This window comes from Pan troglodytes, chromosome 8 (genome assembly GCF_028858775.2).
Source record: "Pan troglodytes isolate AG18354 chromosome 8, NHGRI_mPanTro3-v2.0_pri, whole genome shotgun sequence".
Classification (NCBI taxonomy): Eukaryota; Metazoa; Chordata; class Mammalia; order Primates; family Hominidae; genus Pan; species Pan troglodytes.
In genome coordinates, this window is record NC_072406.2 from 43,194,709 (window position 1) to 43,221,530 (window position 26,822).

Here is a 26,822-nt window from a genome sequence, read left to right on the forward strand (position 1 = left end):
ATGCAAGACATGGTGACGGCTGATCTGTGTTGCTGAAAAGCTGCATAAGGGAAGTTTATATGCCCTAGGGTACACATTCACAGGGAAAATTATGTGAGTGAAAGATAAGTCCAAGGATGTGCAAACAGTAGGCAAGCATCATACCAACATGTGAAACCAGAAGAACAAAATATAGCATCAAATCTCTAAACCTGACCCAGACTCCAGGTGCAGGAGAAAGAGTGAATGAGAGCTTTGAGTTAGATGTCCCTGGTCCAAATTTGTTCTGGTAACAAGTGGGAAGGATAATAGGGAATCCAAGATTCAAGGGGAGCATGGTCATGCAGAGTGGGGGATCGGGAACTTGCTGTTCAAGCAGAGGGCAGTTTCTTGGCTTCTGGGGGCAGGTAATTTGTGGAGTCAGGCAGGGCTAAGCATTGCTGGAACAGCCTGGAAGAGGGAACAGTCATGCCTTCTCACTGGTGCTCTCCACCTTTGCTCTTGGGGCTGCCCTAGGTGGGTTTCTTTGGTGCTTTTACTGTTATCCTTCACTTTGTTTCTTCTGGGGACACACTGAGGACAAGCAGCCAGGATGAGTGTCTTGATGACAAAATGGACCAAGGCTGGGCGCAGTGGCTCACACCTGTGATCCAAACACTTTGGGAGCCCAAAGTAGGAGAATTCCTGAAGGCCAGGAGTTCAAGACCAGCTTGGGCAACATTGTGATATCCCGTCTCTACAAAAAAATTTAAACATTAAGCCAATCATGGTGTCACACACACCTGTAGTCCCAGCTCCTTGGGAGACTGAGATGGGAGGATTGCTTGAGCCCAGGAGTTCGAGGGAACCATGATCATGCCACTGCCCTCCAGCCTGGGCGACAGAGTGAGAACATTAAAAAAATAAAAAAGGGACCAGAATTATAGTCTTTCCAAGTCCCACTTTTACCGAATGGGCATTTTTGATCATTTATGAAGAGAAAATGTACTTTTTATGACATAAACCACTTCTGTAGAAGGAGTGGCATCTCTGTCCTTCAGTTATTGAAAAAGGAAGCTCCTCACCTCTGTCTGTGTCCAGATAGAGCGCTGCACACAGTGATTCCCAGAGGCTCCTTCCTGATCCGGCATTGGGAACAATACACTCTCTGTCGTTTCCATAGGAGAAATCTCCACCCCCAGCTATGCTCTGAGACATTTCCTTTTTCTCCTCTGACACACACATTACCAAACCTAGGGATTGTGTTCTTTCAAAATTCACCCTCAACAAACTACCTGTATGCACCTAAACGAAACAGTTGACCTACTTACCTAACCCAGGCATGCTGGCCACCTGTGTTGTGCCAGTTCTATGATTGGTGATTTAAGTTGGCTTATCCTCTTTCACCCCACTGCTTGCTATAAATACGTCCCTATAACTTACACCAAGGCAGCAGGTGCCAATTAGAAAGTAGGTTAATGGCTTCAGAAGGCTTCTGGTCAGTGCTGCTAACAGAAAGAGCAAAGATCTCTTGTGGATCTCCAACAGAGAGCCTGTATATTATCAGACCAGCTGGAAATGTTGTTCCACCAAATGCATCTCTTTTAAGAGAATGGAGGAATTTTGAAGATAGGCATTGATCACAGTTCATTCCTCTTCCTTCCCCAAACAAACCAAGTCCAGGAGTTCATATGATGCCTCAATGCTTAAATTTTGAACAGTTCCATGAAGGAGTTCCCAGATCCACAATTTCTAGCTAGAAACTCTATGTGCAGGTAAGAGTGCCTCAGGAAGAAGAAACTACATGACTACAGGGAAGCTCGAGAGAGCAGTGGGAGGGACCCAGGTTTGAGATGATGAATTGAGCATGCATTAACTTGCTCTCTCTCCCCAAATCCCATTGCAATGATAAGAAATGACATTTTCGAAGAATAAATCCATAACAGTGATGGAAAGCAGGAAAAGGTGTCATAGGCAGATCAAAATTTATCTCCTAAGGTGTTTAAGAAATTAAATTGTCACTCACACTAATTGTAGTGAGTAAAATAATACAGATTAAAAAAAAATCTCCCCCTACTTCTTTAAGGCCACCAGTGTTCACACCTGATATTTATATTTCACACACACACAGATGATAGGTAGATAGATGACTGATCAATCTATAGATAGATGATTGATCAATCTATAGGTAGATAGTTTGGGAGGGTATGGTTTGTTTTTATATAAATATCACCTTATATAAAATGGATTTATAATACACTATTATTTTATAACATTTTTGTGACTGAATAGATCATGCATATCTCTTCATGTCAGTGCAGACAAGTCATACTCATTCTTTTTTAATTGCTGTATAATATTCCATGGCATGAATGTGTCCTAATTTCTTCACCTTCTGCTATTGATGGGCACTCCAGTTGTTTTAAATTTCTTGTCATAATAAACAATTAGGCAACAGGCACTCCTGCACATTCATTCTTATGTATTAGCACAGTTACTTTGTAGAAGAGGCTCACAAAGATGGGACTGCTAGATCAAATATATGTGTGTGATTTATCTCTATAAGTATGCATAATTCATATGTTTGCTATACTACTTGATAATTCACACCTGAATATTATGACAATTCACTTCTAAATATTTCAGCATGCCTCTCTAGGAATAGAGATTATCTTCTACACAGCTATAAAACCACTGCCATATCTAAGATAATGTAAAATCATTTCATAATATCATCCAATAATTCAGTTCATATTCATATTTTCTCCAATTGTCCTAAGAATCTCCTTTACAGTTTTCTCTTTTTGCTAACCAGGTTTCAATCTAGGTTAATGTTATTACATTTGGGTTTTACACCCCTTGGTCTCTTTTAGTGAAGAAGAGTCCTCTCATTTTTTTTCTTAAGACAGTGGCATTTAAGGTGACCAGCCAAGTTATTTTGTAGAATGTCCCACATTCTGGATTGCTCTGATCATTTCTTTCCATTAAATCATTTAATTTTTCTCTTTACTTCTGCTATTTCTGAAACTGAAAGTTAGGTCTAGCGGCTTGATTAGATTAAGGTTACACATTTCTGGCAAGAAACACAAAAATAAATATACATGACATGAGATGTTGTATAATAAATACGAATTTTCAATTGTAATAAACATTGTCAGATTACTTCCCCCAAAGATTGCATAATAGCATTGTGCATTTCCACCAGCAATGTCCATTTCTCTGCATCTTAACTGTCCTAGATATTACTGGGATTTTAATTTTTGCCAATTTGATGGATTCTTCAAAATGATATATCTCTGTTCATTTGCATTTTCTTGACCGCTATGGAGGTTAAATCCCTAATCATATGTTCCTTGACTACTGGGTAATTCACTTCTATGAATTTTGTGTTCACATACTATACTTGCTAGAGTAATGTAATTCAAAAGTAAAGAAAATTCAAACTTTTTATTTCTTTTTCATGTAACAGTCCAATGAGGGTGTTTTGTGCGCAGGTTTCCAGGAGATGATTCAGGGGTGTGGGCTCCTTTCATCCTGTGGTTTCACCATTCCCTGGAGCTTTGGGAAAAGGGGATAGAAAAGCAACACCCTTTCCTTAACCTCATTGACCCCGGCAATGACACAATCACTTACCTTGGCAAGAACTAGTCACATGACATCATTAGATAGGGAGGGCAGGGGCTCAGAAATCTGGCTCCTAGTTGGACAGATGCTTTTCAGAAATGGCATGAGAATATATGGCCATCTTGGCCACTTATCCTTTTGTCCATTTTTCCATTGGGCTGTCTTTTTTAGAAAAATTGTTAATAAGATTTGTATAATAGAATGGTTTACCATATGTATCCACTATATGTGCTATAAATATCTTTCCTGGTATATTATTTGTCTTTGAATTCTATTTAGTGTGTCTGTTGTTTATATATATATTTATTTATTTTTCTCTGTGAAGATTCCAAAGTAGGATTCTATTTCGTGTGCCTTTTGCTATACAATTATTTTTAAATTGTATGACGTCAAATACGAATATATATACACACACACATATATATGCACACATACACATAAAGTCATATTATATATTTTTTCTATCATATTCCTTCATTTATTGCTCCTGTTTTTTCTGTCTTACTAAGAAGTTACCCCCCAAATAATGCAAATACTATCTTGAATTTTCTTCTAGTATTTTTATTATTTAATATTGTACCTTGCACCTTAACCTATTTGGCATTTTGTTTTTCATATAATACAAATTAAATTCTACATTTGTTTCTTTCTAAATGGATAGTCCTTAGTTAGCATTGTTTATTAAATAAATCATCCTTTCTGGCCTGGCTTGAAATGCCACCTTTGTTTATATTACATTCCCATATATTCATTAATTCAATTTCAAATTCTGTTCTCATCCACTGATTTTTCAACATTTATTCTTTCACATGAACTATGTAATGATTGTATGTAGTTCTGAAAAATGGGGAATCTACTGGAATCAAATTAAAATAACTGGGAATGACAATTTTTTAAAATTAAATCTTCCCATATAGGAACATGAGCTATCTCTCCATTTATTCATGCTTTATGTTAATAATAATTGACAGTTATAGAAAAACATATAAACAAAAGACAAGCTAAATAACATATTTATTTCTAAATACGTTATAATTTTTTTGTTTTTTTGAGACAGAGTCTCACTCTGTCACCCAAGCTGAAGTGCAATGGCGTGATCTCCGCTCACTGCAAGCTCTGCCTGCCGGGTTCACGCCATTCTCCTGCCTCAGCCTCCCGAGTAGCTTGGACTACAGGCACCTGCCACCACACCTGGCTAATTTTTTGCATTTTTCGTAGAAACGAGGTTTCACCGTGTTAGCCAGGATGGTCTCAATCTCCTGACCTCATGATCTGCCCGCCTCAGCCTCCCAAAGTGCTGGGATTACAGGCATGAGCCACCACGCCCGGCCAATATGTTATAATTTTTAATGTATGAATGAAATATAAAACTTTTTAGCTTCCAACTTTTTACTACTAGCTCAAAGATATTAATTTTGTAAATTCACTTTTATCTGCCTATTTAATAAAATTTTCTTATTTAATTCTAATAGTAGGCTTACTTTGATGGTCTGCATATACAGGCATATCATCTGAAATGAAGACATTGTTGTCTCTTCTGCCTACAGAACCACAGGGTCAGCTGTGCCCCTTCCCCTTTCAGTATATTCCCATATTACAATTTCTCCTGGATAAAACCAGAGAATGAGTCTCTAAACAAAGTAGGCAGAGGGCTGAAAAGAAGAGGCTTCAAGGAAGGAGATTCCCAGCGTAGGCAATTGGTTACAGAGTGAAGGAAAGTAGAGAATAGGCAGAAAAAAAGGATTCCAGGATGGCTGAAACAACATCTTTAAAGACTGAAAAAGAAAAAAAAAAACTATCACCATCAATTTCTATATCTAGCTCAACTATCCTTCAAGAATGAAAGCAAAATAAGGACACTTTCAGAGAAAAAAAAGAGAAAGAAGATTTGTTTTCAGCAGACCTAGACTACAATAAATGCTAAATAGAGAAAGTTCTTCAGGATAAAGGCAAATTATAACAGATGGAAATCTGGATCTTCAGAAAACAAAGAAGAGCACAGGAAATGGTAAATATGGCGTATACACATAAGATTATTTTCTCCTCTTAATTTTATAAAATGCATATGATTATTCAAAGCAAAAATTAGGCAGCGGCTTGTGCCTGTAATCACAACACTTTGGGAGGCCAAGCCAGCAGGATTGCTTGAGCCCAGGAGTTCAAGATCAGCCTGGGCCACGTAGGGAGACCCAGTCTCTACAAAATAAAAAATTAAAATTAAAAAACCGGCAGGGTGCAGTGGCTCATGGCTATATTCCTGGCACTTTGGGAGGCCGAGGCAGGCAGATCACTTGAGGCCAGAAGTTTGAGACCAGCCTGGCCAACATGGTAAAACTCTGTCTCTAGTAAAAGTACAAAAAAATTAGCTGGGCACGGTGGCACACAGCTGTAATACCAGCTACTCAGGATGCTGAGGCAGAAGAGTCATTTGAACCTGGGAGGTGGAGGTTGCAGTGAGCCCTGATTGCACCACTGCACTCCAGCCTGGGTGACAGAGTGAGAATCTGTCTCAAAAATAAATAAATAAATATTTAAAAAAATTTTAAAAAAACCTAGCTGGGCATGGTGGCATATACCTGTGTTCCCAGCTACCTGGGAGGCCAAGGTAGAAGAATGGCTTGAGCCCAGGAGGCTGAGAGTGCAGTGAGCTATGATCATGCCACTGCACTTCAGCCTGGGTGACAGAGCAAAACCCTGTCTTAAAAAGAAAAAAAAAAAAAGTTATTCTGGCCAGGCGTGGCGGTTTACACTAGTAATCTCAGCACTTTGGGAGGCTGAGGCAGGAGGATCCCTTGAGTCCAGGAGTTTGAGACCAGCCTGGGAAACACAGGGAGACCCCATCTCTTTTAAAAATAAATAAATAAATAAATAAATAATTTTAAAAAGCAAAAATTAAAATATTATATTTTGGAGTGAATAATATACATAATGTATTACATATAATAACTGCAGCATAACACACAGGGCTGGAAAATACACTATACAGTTGCAAGATTCTTACATTTTATATCATCAGATACATATTAACTATAAGTAAACCACAATATGTGAAGAATGTATACCGCAATCCCTACAACTTCTAAAAAAATACATTAGAAAGAAAGGATTTGAGCTTGTCCTTGAAGGTTGTAGGTGTGGCAGACTATATTTCTCCTTCCCCCGCCATAGGGGTGTATGTTGTCCCACCCAGTAATGTTGGCCTGGACCATGAGACTTTCTTTGATCAGAGGAATCAGAGCAGAAGAGCTAGTTCTGAGCCTAAACCTGAAGACACATTGTATGCTTCCATTCATGTCTCTGGGAGTTTCTACCCTTCACTATGAGAATAATGTGTGAATGTTGATTAATTCTCAGACTGAAGCATATCAGCCCCAGCCTACCTACATATCCGCGAGTCCGGTGAGTGAGAAAGAAATACGTGCTGTTTTAGAACACTGAGATTTTAGGCCTGTTTGGGATTGCAGCAAAAATTGATGAATGCAGTGGAATTTGAAAATGGGAACGGTAGTAAGAAGTAAAATTCATGCAATTCTCTTTAGGTTACTGATGTTATCAAACACAAAGTCCACTTCTGAAGCCCACTGGGATGTAAAATCCATGACTACAGAGATTTTGTGGGTCTTGTTCATCATTGCATATCATCGGCATCTAAAACAGTGCTTGGCTTCTCAGAAGAAAAATAGAATTACAATTCAACCTAGCGATCCCATTTATAGGTAAGTACCCAAAGGAAAATAAATTGCTCTACCAAAAAGTTACTTGCTCTCATATGTGTATTGCAGCACTATTCACAATAGCAAAATTATGGGATCAACCTAGGAGCTCATCAACAGTGGATTGGATAAATAAAATGTGGTACATATACACCATGGAGTACTATGCAGCCATAAGTAAGAATGGAATCATGTTTTCTGTAGCAACTGGAGCTGGAAGCCATCCTCCTAAGTCAATTAATGCAGAAACAGAAAAATCAAATACTGTGGGTTCTCACTTATAAGTGGGAGCAAAACAATGGAGACACATGGACATAAAGGTGAAAACAATAGACACTGGGGCCTCCAAATGAGAGAAAGGAGAGAGGAGAGGAAAGGTTGAAATACGACCTGTGGGGTACCATGTTCACTATTCAGGTGATGGGTTCGATAGAAGCCCAAACTCCAGCATCTTGAAATATATCCATGTAACAAACCTGCAATGTACTCCTGAAACTAAAATTAAAAAATAAAAGAAATAAAATAAAATAAAAACAGTGCTTGGTCCTTAAGAGGGTATTCACTAATTCATTGTCCAATGAATGAAGTACTGTGAGGGAATGAGTTGTTGAATAAGAAGGGAATGGTTTGACTAGTCTGAAAAGCTAACCTGAGATAGGATAGGGACAGATTGTAAAGGCCTTGAATATCCCACTAAGGTGACTAAACTTGACTTAGTTGGTAATGAGACTTATGTAACAAGACCCATGTAAGACTTTAAGATCAATCAAGAGATGGTGTGCAGGACAGGTGGACAGGGATACTGAAGGTGACAAAATCCATTAAAAATCCACTATTGGAATTGTCCGAGCCAGGTGTGAGGTGGCACTGACAAAGGTAGTGCTAATAGAAAGGGGAGGAGAAATCATAATGAAATTCTCCATTGTTCCTGGCAACGAATTAAAAGTAGAAGGTGAAAGAGAATGGGATCCCAGGTTTAGCTTGGAGCCAGCAGCAGAACTGATCTCCAAGGGATGGGCGGCTTTGGGAAATATTAATTTTGACACCCCAAATGCCATATCTGAGTGCACAGTTGAAAACAGGGGCCTACACCTCAGGAGATGAGTTCTAAGTAGATTTGGGAATTAGAGATCACTCTTAACTGATTTGGCCGATCCTGAAGCAATAGCAACTGATGAAATAAATGGATAGATAGATAGATAAAAATAAAAAATTAACTGATTTGGCCCAGTTCTCAAGTCATGAAAGAGGATGACACCACCAAGGGGTGAATGAGCATAGCAAGAGAGTGTGAAATATCAAAAAGAGAATCTTGAAAAATGTCATTTACATACACATAGTCCTAACAAGAGGAGAATAGCTGGTGCCAAGCAAAGGAAAACAGGGCAGGGCACACAGGCGCAGAAGCCAGGGGAGGAAGGGTGTCAAAATCCCACTTGAGGGGACCGGATGAAAAAGCGGCCAGTGGGTGCGGTAATTGGAGGTCGCCCTTAAACGAGTATTAATTCAAGGTGCAGGTAAGAAACATGGAGAAGAGCAGCGCAAAGCACATGTGAGGAAAACGCTAAGGCAGCACGTGAGGATGGTGGCAGCGAACGAAGGGCAGGATGGACCAGGTGTTGAGGGTGACAGCCCAGCTCGGAGAGGTTTTGTTTAGGGTAGGGGAGACCTGAGCACATTTGTAGAAGGCAGTGAAGCCATTGGAGAGAGATGGACTATGCTAAGACACAAGAGGGAGAGGAGATACCTGACTGGGCATAAAGGTCAAGAAGTCAAAAACGAACGGAAATCAGAGTCCGGTGCAACCTTAACAGCCTTAGAAAGGGAGCTGCAAACAGCTGTGGTTTATCAGCACTGATGTTTCTTGACCACGCTTCAAAGCATAGCTTCAAGAGCAGGGTCGATCTTTCTTAATTACCCAGCTTCTGTGGCTATCATATATATAGCCTTGGGGCTGGAACAGAGGAGGGAGGCTCTTAGTAAAAGCCCTCGATGACAGTGACAGTGTCATTCCCACTTTGCAGACATTCCATTCATTCTTACACTGTCTTTCAGCAGAACGTGGGACAGGTATTGTTGTGAGGGCCAGAAATGGGAGCTCTGATTTGGATGCCAAAATCAAAGTTAGGAAAGGGGCCAGTGTTTCCTGTTGCCCCCTAGATAGCCCCACATTGCTCTGCAAAACCGCAATAGTCACTTAACCCCCGGGCACTCACACCAGGGGAAAAGAATGCTAACAGTTCCAACAAAAATACTTGAACTCTCTTCAGTTCCTTGCATCTGACCTTGATATTTTCCCTTGAAAACGAACCACAGTAGTTCCAAGGAGTACAGGGAAAGGGACCAGATGGACAATAAGATAAGGGGTTTGGATTTGCCTAAAAAGTAGGACTAAACTTTGAACTTGGTTATATTCATAGTTTTTTAGCTATAGCCAAGTTTTTCCAAGTGTATAAAAGCTGCCAACAATCTTTCCATTTGTTAGGAACTGCACTTAGCAATTACCCTGCATGTCAATAAAAACAAGGGCTTACTATGTACCAGGTACTGTTCCAATCACTTTACACATATTATCTCATTTATTATTATCCTGTAGAGATTCTTGTTAGGATTAAATGAGATAATACATGGAAAGAACTACCTTTCTCCTCATTTACAAGTAAGGGAACTCTGGCTTGGAGAACCCGACCACATATTTTAAAGTATTTATGAAATATCATCTGCTTGTTTTCATCTTTTATGAAGATGCATCTAGGATACATCCTGGGCAAGTTGCCTGGACAATCTAGGCAATTGAGTTTCCTACTGAATTTCCTCAGAGAAGCTATCACAAAAAAGGTCAACCAAAGGCTAGGACAGTAGTTCTTAACTCTGGATCTGGATCCGTATGAAAATCACTTGAAAAGCTTTGGAAACCTACTGATGCCCACATGACCCCAAATAGTCTGATTTAATTAATTAATCTGAGGTAGGCCCTAGATACAGGTATTTGAATCTCTCTCTCTTTCTCTCTCTCTCAATCTCTGTCTCCGTGTGTGTGTGTGTGTGTGTGTGTGTGTGTGTGTGTAAATCTGGCTCCTCAATTTTTCTTCTACTCTCAGCAGATTATTCTCAGTGTTGGACACTTCCCTTAGAAAGGAGTGCTAATGGGTTGGTTTTGAGAGTTCACAGGGGCTGCATTGCTCTAGCCCCTTCAGACTTGCTTACCACAAGCCTCTTGCATGCAATTGCTATTGGAAAGAGCAAGAGCCTTCCCAGGTTCAGCAACTATTCTCAAGTCAGCTCAAAGCTCTGTTCATTATTTTGGAGTTCTGTTGTCTCTCCGGCCCCTCCATGCTTCCTCTGTTGATTTTCTTTGTTTTCTGCTGCAGAAATGCTACTACCTGAACATCTTGTAGCTGCCGGTAGGCCTCTACCTGGTGTATTTGTGGGTTCTTGAAGACATCTCATCACCTAGTTTGGTTGTAAATGTTGTGAATGGGATTTTGGCTTTACTACCTGTGTGCTCTGTTTTAATACAGAGATTTGAAGAGACTGAAAAATGATGCCTCCATGTTTCCAGAATCTTCCCAAGTTACTCTACTATGCATGGTTAAAAACCATGATTTGGGAGGATGTCCAGAGTACAGAGGCTTGTTGTTAGAAATAGGAATTCCCAGATTTGAAGACCAGACCTAAACAAGGTCTATGGCCCTGGTAGCAAGCCCATGGAACTGACTGGAAACAAACAGGTCAAAAGCCTAAAACTAAAGTTTTTAGGAAGGTGTGATACAAAAGTTATTCAAACCTGGCCAACAAAACTTATGATTGATTAACCTCCAGGGTTATAGCCATATAGTTTCAGAACTACCACCAACAGATGAGACAAGCTAAAGCTGTGCAGGCCCAGAAAAAGCCTCCTTCCCAATGTCTCTCTTATGAAAAATAATGTACAAGAGGCCAGGGGCAATGGCTCACACCTGTGATCCCAGTAGTTTGGGATGCCAAAGCGGGCAGATAGCCTGAGGTTGAGAGTTCGAGACCAGCCTGGCCAACATGGCGAAACCCCACCTCTACTAAAAATACAAAAATTAGCCAGGCATGGTGGCGGCGCCTGTAGTCCCAGCTACCTGAGAGTCTGAGGCAGGGCGAATCACTTGAATCTGGGAGGCGGAAGTTGCAGTGAGCTGAGATCGTGCCATTGCACTACAGCCTGAACGACAGAGTGAGACTCTGTCTCAAAAAAAAAAAGAAAAAGAAAGAAAAAGTACAAGACAGAACCTTTTTCTCATTCCCCAAAGGGCAAAACCAGGTGCCAGGGAGAGTCACCCCAGAACACAGAACTTAGGGATACCAAATTGGTTGGCCAAAAAACCAACTCCACTTTCAGACCAAGAAACAGAATTCCCATCTGTGAGGATATGACATACCTTGTTTACCATGATCTTCTTTCCCAAATGGAAGGATTTAATGTATGTGTCCTCTTCTTTTTCCCATGTTTATAGGTTAATATAGGATATATTTATCATTTGCGACTGATATATTTTCAACATTCATCCTACATCTTGGATAACTTCTCACATTATGAGTTCTACATTCCCAAGGTAGAATCCAGGAAATTCACATCCCCAGAATCCCTTGCCTGTACAGGGCAGACACATAGCTTAACTTCCACCTATCAGATACACCCATGGGAAATGTGGAAACAGAAAAGAGCAACAGTGAAGAATTGAGATGAATCTTTCAGCAACTGTGGAGGCAGTGTTTGGTTCTGTAACCGCCCAAAGGGTTCTCCTTGCCTGATGCCTAGACAGAGCCGATTTATCTAGATAGTGGAATTGCAATAGAGAGTTTAATTTACACAAAGCTGGCTGGACAGAAGACCGGAATTTTATTATTACTCAAGTCAGTCCCCTCAAAAATTTGGGGATTGGGGTTTTTAAGGATGATTTGGTGGGTAGGGGGTCGGGAAGTGGGGAGTGTTGATTGGTCAGATGAGATAATAGGGAGTCGAAGTGGATTTTCCTTGTCTTCTCATCCTAAGTAGGATCACAGAACTGGTTGAGCCAAATTACTTAGTATGGGAGGCATCCGCTGGTGCATCAAAATGCAGCATCTGCAAAACATCTCAAGTGCTGATCTTAGGTTTTACAATAGTGATGTTATCCCCAGGAGCAACTCACGGAGGTTCAGAATCTTACAGCCTCCATCGGCACGACTCCTAAACCACAATTTCTAATCTTGCAGCTAATTGGTTAGTCGTACAAAAGCAGACTAGTCCCCAAGAAAGAAGGGAGTTTGTTTTGCAAAAGGGCTATTATCGCCTTTGTTTCAAAGTTAAACCATAAACAAAGTTCCTCCCAAAGTTAGTTTGGCCTACACCCGGGAATGAACCAAGGACGGCTTGGAGAATAGAAGCAAGATGGAGCCAGTTAGGTCAGATCTCTTTCACCGTCATAATTTTCTCAGTTATAATTTTTGCAAAGTCGGTTTCAGTTCTATCTGGGCAATAGTGGTAGTGCTTCTGGCACCCAGCCCTTAAGTGCTGTAGAAGTCTGGTGGCGGTGACGGAAGTATTTTTGCTGGACCTGTACCTGCGGCATGATTGGGCATTGCTCCGAATCTGTAGCTTTAGAATGTGGCTCTTTGGTCCCCTTTGAGATGCTGTTTGCTATCTGATGTCATTTACTAAATTCATTTTTTGTTTAATATAGTCCAGTAGATTCCATTGTTTGTAATTGAGAATCCTGAGCAATAACGTTGGAGTCAGTAATTTATCATTTAATCCTAATTTACTCAATAATGACGAGCTACATCCTGGCCTGGCATTATTAGCTGCAGAGGCTGGAGTTGCAGCTGGCTGAAGTTTGTGCCTCTCAGCTAAGTATGAGCATTTTGAAGGTGTGGATATTGATTAACAATATTCCCAACATCCACTCTCAACATCCACTCTTTCCCTCTTCCACTGTGTTGAAGCCAAGAGGTTTTAGTTGGATTAATCCCATCCCCAGCTACTGGGATAGATCATGATTGGTCTAAAATAATCTGACAACAGTGATTGGTTCAGGGATGGACGAATTAGAACATAGTTTAGAACTCGTGTTCCATGGTTATGGGAGGTAGCAGGATCTGCCAGCAGCCGTCTTGGGACCCTGAAGGAAACCAACTTGAGCGTGAAGCCAGTCACAGAGGTGGGTAGAGGTAAGACAGCCACAGAAATAGAGCCAGATCAAACTGCACTTGAAGCCTACTACCTGTGAAACTTTTAGTTATTACTGAGCCAGAAGATCCTTTTTAGTCATAAGCCATTTTGAGCTGGATTTTTTTCTACTTGCAACTGAAAACATCTCGATATAAAAACTGTGCAAGGTTTTTGCTCCTGTATGTAGCTTTGAAATAGCTGTGCTTATCATGGAGTTAGCATTTAGTCATCCCAACAGAGGGCAACATTTTGGTTCATTTCTTTTTAAAGTACTCAAAAGTTGGCAGGTACGGTGGCTCACGCCTGTAATCCCAACACTTTAGGAGGCCGAGGCAAGTGGATCACTTGAGATCAGGAGTTCGAGACCAGCCTGGCCAACATGGTGAAACCCCGTCTCTACTAAAAATACAAAAATTAATCGGGCATGCTGTCAGGTGCCTGTAGTCCCAGCTACTAGGGAGGCTGAGGCATGGGAATTGCTTGAACCCAGGAGGCGGAGGTTACAGTGAGCTGAGATTATGCCACTGCACTCCAGGCTGGGCAACAGAGTGAGACTCAGTCTCAAAACACAAAAATAATAAAATAAAAGTACTCAAAAGCTATTTAACATATATTAAATTTGGTGCCAACTTGTGCTAGGCACTGGGCTGGTGACTGGAGATGGAAAGATGAGTAAGATGCAGTGCATGTTCTAAAAGATTCCATTTTAGCAGATCTCAAAGGAACTTATGCCTCAAAAGTTCAACCTTGTTCTATCAGTGAGAATACTGAAATTCAGAGAAGTCTCTTACCCAATTGTTAACAGCACCAGGACTGGAAGCAAGGTTTATCAGTGTATTCGTCCATTCTTGCATTGATATAAAGAAATACCTGAGACTGGGTAATTTCTAAAGAAAAGAGGTTTAATTGGCTCATGGCTCTGCAGACTGTACAGGAAATATGATGCCTATATCTGCTTAGCTTCTGGGGAGGCCTGAGGAAACTTACAATCAGGGTAGAAGACCGAGGGGAAGCACACAAGTCACGTGGCTGGAACAGCAAGAGAGAGAGAGAAGGAGAAGGTGCTACACACTCTTCAACAATCAGATCTCATTAGAATTCACTCACAATGGCAAGGACAGTACCAAGGGGATGATGCTAAGCCAGTCATGGGAAATCTGCCCTCATGATCCAGTCACCTCCCACCAGCCCCTATCTTCAGCATTGAGGATTACAATTCAATATAGGATTCCATGGGGACACAGATCCAAACCATCTCAGCCAGCTATAAGCCTGTGGTAATTTTGATTTGATGATGTTTATTTAAACATTTGCATTGAGTATCTAAGACATCTAATATAACTGGGGTGTTCTGCTATAGAGTTTGGATGTAGGTATATGTAAATTTCCCAACCTCTTGCAATAGCCTCTAAAATACAACAGTGGGATAAACAGATCCTCAGATTAGTAAGGAATCTATTTCCCACCCTCAGAACACCTTATTCCCTATAAACCCAAGGCTCTCACAGGGAGCTCCCTAACTCACATCCAAGGGCCAGCCCTGGTTGCTTGGACATAACAAATCCCAGATCATACTCACATTGCCATTGCAGCTGCTGGCACTGGAATAAGTTGTCACTGTTGGGTCCAGAGAAATATGGATGGTGCTGAGTTTCCCACTTTTGAGACCCCCACTATCAACATTGCCCTGGGATCCCAGTGTTAGAGCTCTTTAGGTTCACTTCTAAATCCTTTCCCACTGGGCAAAAAGCCTTGCCCAGGATGACTGAGAAGGAGAGGCTCCAGCATCTGCTGCTGGAACCATGGTTCTCCTTTTATCACTGGACTTAGTCAAGGGGCCTGACCACTATCACATTGGTTTCTGCCCTTGGGGCAATTTTATCCAGAGAGCCTCAATTGCCCATATCTGTCACTGAGTCTTTGTCAGGGCCATCCCAACTTTTAATAGCACTTATTCTGCAGGAATAAGCATTGAGATCTACCATCATCTTTCTCTGAAGACTTGTGAATTCCTAATGGATATTACCTTTGGGTCACACAGCAGCCATTAAGTTCCTCCTACCCATTGGGTGTTTTCTGGGTTTTGGTTTTTTTGGGGGGGTGGGGGAGCAAAATTAATTTCAATCACATTAGATACCCTATTATAAATCTCTATTGTCTTTTGGATAGAGGAAAGTAATCTATATCTTCTAAGGACAATAATATTTTAGATTCTCTTTGAAAAAGATCTCACTGAATTGTTGAAATTCTAAAAAACATCACCATAAGGGCTAATATAAAATAAAATCTTTAAGGTAGGGCTCACTGGCTCATGCCTATAATCCCAGCACTGTGGGAAGCCGAGGCAGGCAGATCACCTGAGGTCAGGAGTTTGAGACCAGCCTGGCCAATAGAGTGAAACCTCATCTCTACTAAAATACAAGATTAGCCAGGCGTGGTGATGGGCACCTGTAATCTCAGCTACTCAGGAGGCTAAGGTAGGAGAATCACTTGAACTCGGGAGGTAGAGGTTGCAGTGAGCCGAGATGGTGCCATTACACACCAGCCTGGGCAACAGAGCAAGACTCTGTCTCTCTCTCACACACACACACACACACAAAGCTTTAACTAAATTGCTGAATATGGTGGGCAGCCTCTACAATGGCTCCTGGTAAGTAAGCCCCACCTTTCAGCATGCATGCCCCTGTGTAATCCCCTCCCCTCAAGTGTGAGCTGGACCTACCTAGTGACTTGCTACCTAGTGACCTACCTGGTGAAAAAAAGAATATGGTGAAATCGATGGACTGTCAATTTTTAGATTAGGTTACAAAAAGATTCTGATTTTTCTCCTGTTATCTGGTCTCTCTTTGACTTTTTTTTTTTCCTATTATCTGGTCTCTCTCTCTCTCTCTCTGCCCCCTGCCCCACCTGCTGCCCCTCGTCTCTCTCCCTCCTCCCTCCTTACTCTGGGTGAAGCAAGCTGCCATGCTGTGAATAACCCTGTGGAAACACCCGCAAAGAAATGGGGTCTCTGGCCAATAGCGAGTTTGGCTCTGAGGCCCGCCAGCAGCCACGTGAGTGATCTTGGAAGCAGTGTCCTCTGTGAAGCCTCGAGAGGACTGCAGACCTGGCCACCACCTTGATTTCTGTCTCTCTTGTGAGAGATCCTGGGTTTTCTTTAGGCTTATGAAGAGTCTCAGGCACCCAGACTAACTGCAACCGCATCCTGATTCCTGAGAGACAGAGTCTTGAAATGCATGTCTGCTGCTTTAATGTTATGGGGGTTGTTACACAGCAATAGATAGCTAATACACTGAGTATTTGTAATACAAGGTATTTGGCTTTATGTAAGACTCTGGCTTCAAGAGTGTTTGCATTCTTTGAAACCTTTGTTCATACTTGGAGAAAAATCAGTGACTCTGACCCAGGAAATCTCTCCCTGAGCCTCCCAGCTCTGCCGCTGATTGATAGAGCATCTCTGGGTTAACCACCTTCAGATTCCCCATCTTTAAAAAAGGTATGATCATTTCTACCCTACTTTTCAGAGTTACACCAGTGGAAATAATACATGTAAAGCCACTTCTAGCAAGTGAAGCGCTGCACACACATGAAATGTATTGTTTTTAAAAGCCAGTCTTGGCCCCATTGCCATTTTCTGTTCTTTTCCTCTAAATACACCCGTCCTTCGTACAATCCCAATTGTGCCGTGTTGTGTTTAGCCTGAGAAATACGACCAACTGAAACTGTACACCACCTGGCAAGGCTAAAGGCAGCACTGGGTTGCTACTGAAATGCAGTGTGTTTTCAAAGCATTTTTCCCTCCTCTAGGGAGTCGGTTGTCAGAGGCCATCCTGGCTTGTGGAGATGAGCACTTCCTCCCGGGAACTGGGTGGAGCCAGGGTTGAGGTCCTTTCTGGTGTTACTCGTCTGACTGAAGCCTCTTTTCTGTTAAGTAGACAAAGAAAGGGCCTCATGACTTCCTGCATCCTATTCTCCGGGGTGTCATCCTTGTAAGGAAATACTGACTTTAGAGAGGAAATGTGTTTGTGAAAATAGAAATAATAATTAAATCATGTAACTCAAAAGAACAAGATGCATGAGGTTTTTAAAGAAACTAAAGAAAATCCCACTGAACCAAATCTAAATCCAATCATATGAATATCTGACCTAGCTCAGTTAATTAACATGATTTATCAAACAATAGGTGTCCAAAATATTTTTGTGGTGTTTAGGCACTTTTCTGCATTTTGTGAAATGTCTACAGTGAATGTGTAATACTTTGGTGATGGAAAATGGAGAGGAATCCATTAGAAAAGCCTTCAGTAAATAGTACAGAGAGTATTTTCTTATTTTTGCTAAAAGAAATGCAAAAATGATGAGCTTGAAACAGATGAGTGGGAAGGAGTAGGATGGGAGGGGGGATGGAAATGAGCCTTCTCAGAGTACAACTTTTTATATCATTTTGATTTTTGAAACATATAAATGTTTTACATATTCAAAAAATAAAATTAAATCCAAAAGGATTTTTCAAATGCTAAAATTGAATGCAAACAGAAGTAAGCATAAATATAGATATCAAATTAAAAAATAACCAGAGAGAGAAAAAAAGTATTTCAAGTAACTTTTAATTTTAAAAATCTTTTCATGCTGGCTAATTCAAGTTACTTTTCTTTCTTCTTCCTTTTTTTTTTCTTTTTTTTTTTTTTTTTTGCAGAGGTGAGATCTTGCTATGTTGCCCAGGCTGGTCTTGAGCTCCTGGCCTCAAGTGGTCCTCCCATTTTGGCCTCCCAAAGTGCTGGGATTACGGGCACAAGCCTCTGTGCTCAGCCCTCAACTTACTCTTATTTCTGACTGCCATCTGTAATGGGATACAGGCTAAGGCCAAAAAGAATGGTAAATAAATATGAAACTTGACTTAATAGTTTTGTTGACAGCAGTAATGTTAGTTCATTTTACAGGTCAACTTTACCAGGCCATGCGGTGCCCAGACATTTAGTCAAACACTTTCAGTGTGTCTGTGGGGGTGTTTCTAGGTGAGAGTGACATGTGAGTTGGTAGAATGAATAAAAGCAGACTGCCTGACTGTGGGTGGGGCTCATCCAATCAGCCGAAGGCCTAAGCAGAACAAAAAGCCTGACTCTCCCATGAATAAAAGAGAACTCCTCCTCCTGCCTGCCTTCAGGTTGGGACATCATTTCTTTTCCTACCTTCAGACTTAAACTGAAACATTGGTTCTATCAGGGTCTCAAGCCTGCTGGCCTTTGGCCTGGCTCTCCTGGGTCTTGCTGGCTGCAGATCTTGGGATTTGTCAGCCTCTGTAATTGCATGAGCCAATTCCTTAGAGTAAATCTATGTTTATTGTATATATTTATATTATATATGTTTATTGCATATATTTATATATAATATATGTTTATTTATATATGTTTATATGTTTTTTATATATATACATATAAACATTATATATGTTTGTTTGTTTTGAGACAGAGTCTCACTCTGTCACCTAGGTTGCAGTGCAGTGGTGAGATCTCAGCTCACTGCAGCCTCCACCTCCCGGGTTCAAGTGATTCTTGTGCCTCAGTCTCCTGTGTAGCTGGGATTGCAGCCATGTGCCACCACGCCCAGCTAAGTTTTGTATTTTTAGTAGAGATGAAGTTTCACCATGTTGGCCAGGCTGGTCTCAAACTACTGGGCCTAAGTGATCCACCTGCCTCAGCCTCTCTTAGTGCTGGGGTTACAGGCATATATATATATATATGTTTATAGATACACATATAAAAACACATACACATACACACAAATCCTTCTGGTTCTGTTTCTGTGGAGAACCCTAACACAATGTAACTCTAAAACAGTTCTATTTTTATTTTGGATAAAGCAAATAATCTACTTAGGAAACAAGATTCTCTCTGTAAGAGAAAAGAGATGAAATACAAAAGAGATGAAAATACAAAATGAAGATAAGAGAAGTCCTATACTATGACATTTGTGCAGGAAATGTCATTAAGAACTCATGACTGGCTGGGCGCAGTGGCTCACGCCTATAATCCCAGCCCTTTGGGAGGCCTAGGCGGGTGGATCACAAGGTCAGGTGTTCGAGACCAGCCTGGCCAAATGGTGAAACCCCGTCTCTACTAAAAATACAAAAATTAGCTGGGTATGGTGGCAGGCAGCTGTAATCCCAGCTACACTAGAGGCTGAGGCAGGAGAATTGCTTGAACCCAGGGGGCAGAGGTTGCAGTGAGCCAAGATCATGCCACTGCACTTCAGCCTGGGTGACAGAGCTAGACTCCATCTCAAAAAAAAAAAAAAAAAGAACTCATGATTATGTTGACAACGCATCTCCCAGCTTTGCTGGCTGAAATGGCCTAAGCACAACCAGTGCCCAGATTTTGGCTTCTAAGTGTCATTCCCACTAAAAGGAACCAGGGATCCCTCGAGAAATGGCTGACTTTAGATCTGGGGCAGAGGAAGCACAAGATGAGCCTGAGATGACTTGTGCCACAAAGAGAGAGAAAGGGAGTGAAGGGGAGAGACAGAGAGAGAGAGAGAGAGAGAGAGAGAGAGAGAGAGAAATAAAGGTGGAAGAAGAAAGGAAACTCCTCTTTTACAGAAGTCCAGTTAATAAATGTTGAAAAGATTCTCAAATTTAAAAAATAATTTTGCAGCTCTTAATGTAATAACTGATTGAGGCAGGGCTCTTCATGGATTCTTTAACAGCTGGACACAATATTGTTAGTGACAAGGTATTCAAACAATCTCAAAGTATCCCCCCTACAGATAACTTGACAGTTGAAAACAACAGCAAACTGCATCTATACAATGGAGAGATCTGGTGGTCACAGTCTTAGCCAAAATATCAAACTTGCATCACAAATATTAGGGCAACCTAATAGCATGTTCCTCTTGATGTGATGAAAGCACAAGTTTTCAAGGCCACTTCTGTAAGGTTCTTACCAATGTTGTTTAAGCTGAATCTAATCACACATTTAGACTTAAGGTACTCTGAGTTACAGGGAAAAAATAGGAGCTACCAGGAACACAGTAAACACCACCATGAAGAGACAACCAGATCAATCTGGAAGGCAGAATATGGCACAAGACCATTGGTCTGAACTCTTCAAAAAATGCATCACAAAAGATAGAAAAGCATGTGGACTGTTCTATAATAAAGAAATTAAAGAGCAGTAACAGTCACATGCAATGCTTGAACCTTAATAGGATCCTGAATTGGACAAAGGAATATATACTGCATGAGAAGATATAATGAAATTGTTCATTTTATTTATTTATTTAGTTTTGAGACAGAGTCTCGCCATGTTGCCCAGGCTGGAGTGCAGTGGTGCAATCTTGGCTCACTGCAACCTCCGCCTCTTGGGTTCAAGCAATTCTCCTGCCTCAGCCTCCTCAGTAGCTGGGACTAAAGGCACGTGCCACCACACCTGGCTAATTTATTGTATTTTTAATAGAGATGGGGTTTCACCATGTTGGCCAGGCTGGTCTCAAACTCTTTACCTCAAGTGATCCACCCGCCTTGGCCTCCCAAAGTGCTGGGATTACGGGCATGAGCCATCGCACCTGGCTGAAATTGTTCATTTTATTAAGTATGGCAATGATACTACAATTAGGTAGGAAACCATTCTAATTCTAAGGAGATTCATGCTGAAGTATTTAGAGATGAACTATTGTGATGACTACAATTTATTTTCAAATAGTTAAGCAAAAAGAAGTGGATATATGTATATAAATAACATAGAACAAAGAGGGAGGGAGTGGCCGGGGGAGAGGAAGAGAAAGAGAGAGAGACAGAGAGAGAGAGAGAGAGAGAGAGGTGCACCCAAGCGTGCACTGGAGAGAGAACAAGCAAATGGGGCAAAATTGGTGACTCTGGTCCAAAAGTGTAAAAATTTCACTTTATGATTTTTTCCATATTTCTGCACGTTTGAATATTTTCAAAATGAGAAATTGGGAAGAAGGTATTGATGATAATACTTGGTGAAAATCAAGTGAGGTTGCTGCAGGAAACATAATGATGGACCCGTGCTGTTTGATAAGAATAGTAACTTCCCCCACAGCTGGGGAGGAGCACAGCTGTCAGTCAAGGATCACCCTGTGAGGCTGAGTGTGCAGCATTAATGCAAAACAGCAAACCTAATCCACGTGCCCCAGGCCATTGCTACAAAAGCAATGGGCGCTCTTCCCGGGCAGCCCCATGTTCCAGGGAGCCAAAGCTTGCAGCGCGAGAGGGTCTCTTTTTGGAACAAAGGTCGGTGAGTGAAGTCAAGTCCAGGCTTGGTTTTGAGAGATCACATGTCAGTTGCACAAACAGGACAAGAAGGCAGCAGAGTGAGTGGCGGAAAGGAATGTGCGGCTGAAGGAAGAAACGTGGGCTCAGAGCTGGAAGCTTAATATAATTTTATACATAACAGCAATGTTTCCCAATTTCCGGGAGATATTTTGGCTATTGCTGTTAACAGAGGACTTTCTGTGACCTCTCAGTGTGTTTCAGTTCTTTCACCTGTCTCTACCCTCTCTGCCCCCCGCGTACTCAATGATCTCCAAGACCTCTGCTCCCTCTCTCTCCTCCACAACACTAAAAGAAAAACTGTGCAGCTATTTTCCCCAATGCCCGTTCAGGGCTTTCAGGCCCCGCCTTCCCTGAAGAGCCTCCTCTGTTACAGGGGTTTTGAAAGAACCACGTGGAAACCTAGAGATTCCCAACTGGGCACAAATAATTATGGTTTCACTGTGTGAACGAGAATCATATATTTTTCAAGTTCCCTGTTGGATTGACTATTTTTAATTTACTACAAGCGAAAACCTCATCAATGTTTAAAGGGTGTGGTCAAAATACACACATAGGGTGGCATTCATTTTTTGGGTAGGAGTCTATTTGTATTCCTATGTGCCATGAGGGGTAGACTGAGACGAGCCGATGCCACCTGAGCAGTTCATCAGAGAGAACAGACCAGACGCAGAGCGCCTCACAGAATGCCCCGCGGCTCCACTGCTTCCATGAAATCTGTTCAAAATATTGCTTGTGGCTTTCCACAAACTAATTGCCTTGAAAAATCAGATTATAAATGTTATTGAGTTCAGGGATAAGATTGCTGCTTTTGTTAATCCAACAAGTCCCTGTCTCCATAAAAGGTCCGTGTGCCCCATGAGTACTAAATATATGTAGACTTAATACCAGCTAAAACGATTTACGCTCCTTTTTGTACTGGGAACATGGTTTTGCCAGATGGTATCGCAAGCTGGCTACATCTGCTTTCCTTTCCACCCTGGCTGCTAAGACGTTCAGAGCCAAATTTGAAAGCCACCTCTACCAATGCAGTCAAAGCCTTATGACCTACATTTGGGTTACTATTCTTATTTTTGCATCCTCGTGATTTCTTCTTTTTGTTTGTTTGTTTGTTTTAGACGGCATCTCGGTCTGTTGCCAGGCTAGAGTGCAGTGGCATGGTCTCGGCTCACTGCAACCTCCGCCTCCCGGGTTCGAGCGATTCTCCTGCCTCAGCTACTCGTGATTGCTTCTTACATTGGTTCTAGCTCTGTAAGTTGCTTGGAATCCTTCTTTGAATGAGGAGGTGTATAAGGGATGGGAAAAACACTGGTTGAGCATAAAACAGGAGAGGTTGCTCAGGCTCCAGTTGCCCTCAGTTTGCATATTCATCAGGGGACCATGGGGTGCTCTTTGCCCTATTTAGCAACAATAGGATGCACACCAGCAAACCAGCAAGCCTGAGCCCAAATCCTATATAAGAGCAGCACATATATGGAGAGCAGCTCTCCATAAATGGAAAAATACTCGGCAGCAATTTTCCCCAGTGCTGTTGGGGAAAGCCAATAAACAAAGCTGCCATTGTGGCATTTTATGATGCACAGACTACATCAAGGAATGAGCTGGGGCCACAGGACATTCCCTGCCAAAGGTGTCAGACCTACAGACATTTCCATGATGCACAGGCTGCACCTGGAGACACCTGAGAGAAACAGGAACCGAGCTAGACACTTGATAGACATTTACTCTGTAATCTCCATGTGACAAATCTGTAATAGAACAATCTTATTCCATTTCACATACAAAGAACCTGAGGCTCACAGGAAATAAATTGTCCAAGGTCAAGTAACTGCAAGAAAATGGCAAAGCAGTAGTTAAAATCGAGGTGTAGGCCAGGCATGGTAGCTCATGCCTGTAATGCCAGCACTTTGGAGGCTGAGGTGGAAGGCTAGGAGTTTGAGACCAGCCTGGGCAACATAGCAAGATCCCACCCCTACAAAAAATAAATAAATAAATAAATAAATTTTTTAAAAAAGCTGGGTGTGGTGGCATGCGTCTGTACTCCCTGAGACTCACTACTCAGGAGGCTGCTGCAGGAGGATCTCTTAAGCCCAGGAATTTGAGGCTGCAGTGAGCTATGATCACACCACTGCACTCCAGCCTGGGTGACAGAGTGAGACCCTATCTTTAAAAACAACAACATAAAACAAAACAGCTGCAATAGGATGGGCAGGGTGGCTCATGCCTGTAATCCCAACACTTTGGGAGGCCGAGATGGGTGGATCACCTGAGGTCGGGAGTTCAAGACCAGCCTGACCAACATGGAGAAACCCCATCTCTACTAAAAATACAAAATTAGCCCGGTGTGGTGGCACATGCCTGTAATCCCAGCTACTCGGGAGGCTGAGGCAGGAGAATCGCCTGAACCTGGGAGGCGGAAGTTGCGGTGAGCTGACTGGGCAACAAGAACAAAACTCTGTCTCAAAAACAAGCAAACAAACAAAAACAGCAGCAATAAAAGACATGGTGCATCTGATTTCAAAGTCCTAAGGTTCCGTTCAGTACCTATCCTTGCCTGTTTCCCCCAAGTCACGGCATGAATGTCACTTCTCCTTTGAAACAGCCTCCTCCTGACGAAGCTGCTACATGAAGTCTATAAAGCATTTTAATTCTTTGGAGTAAGCGAACTTTAAAAACGTAAAGCCATATGGAATGAGGCCGCGGAACCACGGGATAGCTGCCCAGTTTGACTTTGGGTCCCTGTGAGAATTGGAAAGCAAATGTCAAAGAACAGATCTTGCCCTCTGGCACCCATGAATGTCACAAAAAATTCATGGAAACTCCTAGAGAAATTCCTCCACCTGTGTAAGACTTTTGTAACCCCAATATGTAAGTGCTAACCTGCGGCTGGCCACTGCGGTGGCCACACTGCTAATGCTGGTGCCCCACACTGTTCAGTCCCTCCCATAAGGGACCCCTGAGGACCCTCACCTTCTGCCTCCCTCCTACCTGGGCAGCTGCTGTTCCCAGCCGGGGTTGCTGACACTTTGGGAACTGCACTGACCAGCGGATACAACACTCTGAGCTCCCCTGCAAACCCCTCGGTGAACCTGCTTCAGAGCTGGTGCCTGTCACATCTTACATCCCTCAGAGCCATCTCAGATGGCATGTCCTAAAATATCTATTTTCTCCTCCAAAAATAATTTTTGTGCTCCTCTGTTTCCAGTACATCTCCAATCCTTTTCCCCTTCTTGTGGCTCCTCCCGCTTCCATGCTGATATAACTAGCACTGGTCTAAGTTCCTCATCTGTGCCATGCTGTCTCCCACCACCAAACCTTTGCATGGGCTGTTCCCTCTGGCTGGGACACCGGAACACGTGCCTGTCAAATAATGTGGATGTTTGTCTCCTCCAAATCTCATGTTGAAATGTGACCTCCAGGCTGGGCGCAGTGGCTCACGCCTGTAATCCCAGCACTTTGGGAGGCTGAGGTGGGCAGACCACCTGAGGTCAGGAGTTCGAAGACCAGCCTGGTCAATGTGGTGAAACCCCATCTCTACTAAAAGTACAAAAATTAGCTGGGTGTGGTGGCACATGCCTGTGGTCCCAGCTACTCGGGAAGCTGAGGCAGGAGAATTGCTTGAACCTGGGAGGTGGAGGTTGCAGTGAGCCGAGATCATGCCATTGCACTCCAGCCTGGGCAACACAGCGAGACTCCATCTAAAAAAATAAAGGAAAAAAGAAAAGAAAAGAAATATGATCTCCAGTGTTGGAGGTGGGGCCTAGTGGGAGGTGTTCGGGTCATGGGGGCGGATCCCTCATGAATGTCTTGGTGCCCTCCCTGCGGTCCCCATGGTCATGAGTTCCCATGAGATCTGGTTGTTAAAAAGAGCGTGGCACCTCCCCCTCTCTCTCTTGCTTCCTCTCTCACTATGTGACATGACTGCTCCCCTTTCACCTTCCATCTTGAGTGGAAGCTTCCTGAGGCCCTCATCAGAAACAGATGCTGGTGCCATGCTTCCTGTACAGCCTGCAGAACCGTGAGCCAAATGAACCTCTTTTCTTTGTAAATTACCCAGCCTCACGTATTCCTTTATAGCAACAAAAAACAGACAAACACACCTGCCTCAGGTCCCCTCCCTGGCTCTGACCTCCCGGGAGCTCTTCTAGGTTAGTTAAGTTATCTCCTCTGAGCAGGCCTTTTGACTTCTCCAGGCAGTTAGGCCACTGCTCTGAAGTCCTGTTACACCCTAGGGGTCTTTAACTTTCATCGCCCTGTCACTGTTATTGATTGTCTGTCCCGCTGAACTCCTGGCCCTCTGAGGGCAGGAGCCCCACCTGTGCGGGCTGCTGCTCCATATCTTAACAGTGCCTGGCACAGAGCAGATGCTCCATCAATGTCTGATGGGTGAGTGAGTGATCGTCTTAAAGAATGAAGATCTAACTCGGACTGATGCTGTCACAATGGTAATCATAAAATGTCCACAGATTTATGCAGTTCTTCACAGTTTAAAAAGTGCTTTCTCCCAGCACTTTGGGAGGCCGGGGCCAGTGGATTACCTGAGGCCAGGAGTTCAAGACCAGCTTGACCAACATGGTGAAACCCCATCTCTACTAAATACAAAAAATTAGCCAGGCATGGTGGTGCACTCCTGTAATCCCAGCTACTTGGGCGGCTGAGGCAGGAGACTCGCTTGAACCCGGGAGGTGGAGGTTGCAGTGAGCCAAGATTGTGCTGTTGCACTCCAGCCTGGGCAACAAGAGCCAAACTCCATCTCAAAAAAAAAAAAAAAAAAAAGGTGCTTTCGCATATATTATTTTTATAACCCTTTAAAGTGTGTGTTTCTTATAGAAGCCTTGCCTTTTTCAAATCTTTTATTCTTCCTAGAATAGTTTTGCTTTGGAATTGGTATCAAGTCCCATCTCCCTATAATTTTTCATTTAAAAAACTGACATTCATCTAGCCACTTTACCTAAGATCTCTTATTTAAAATTCAGAGAAGGTCTTATGATCCCAAATTTACACCTAAGAAAACTAAGGTCCTGTGGCTAGTGAAATAGAGGCCCCCCTGAGCCTGGGCTGT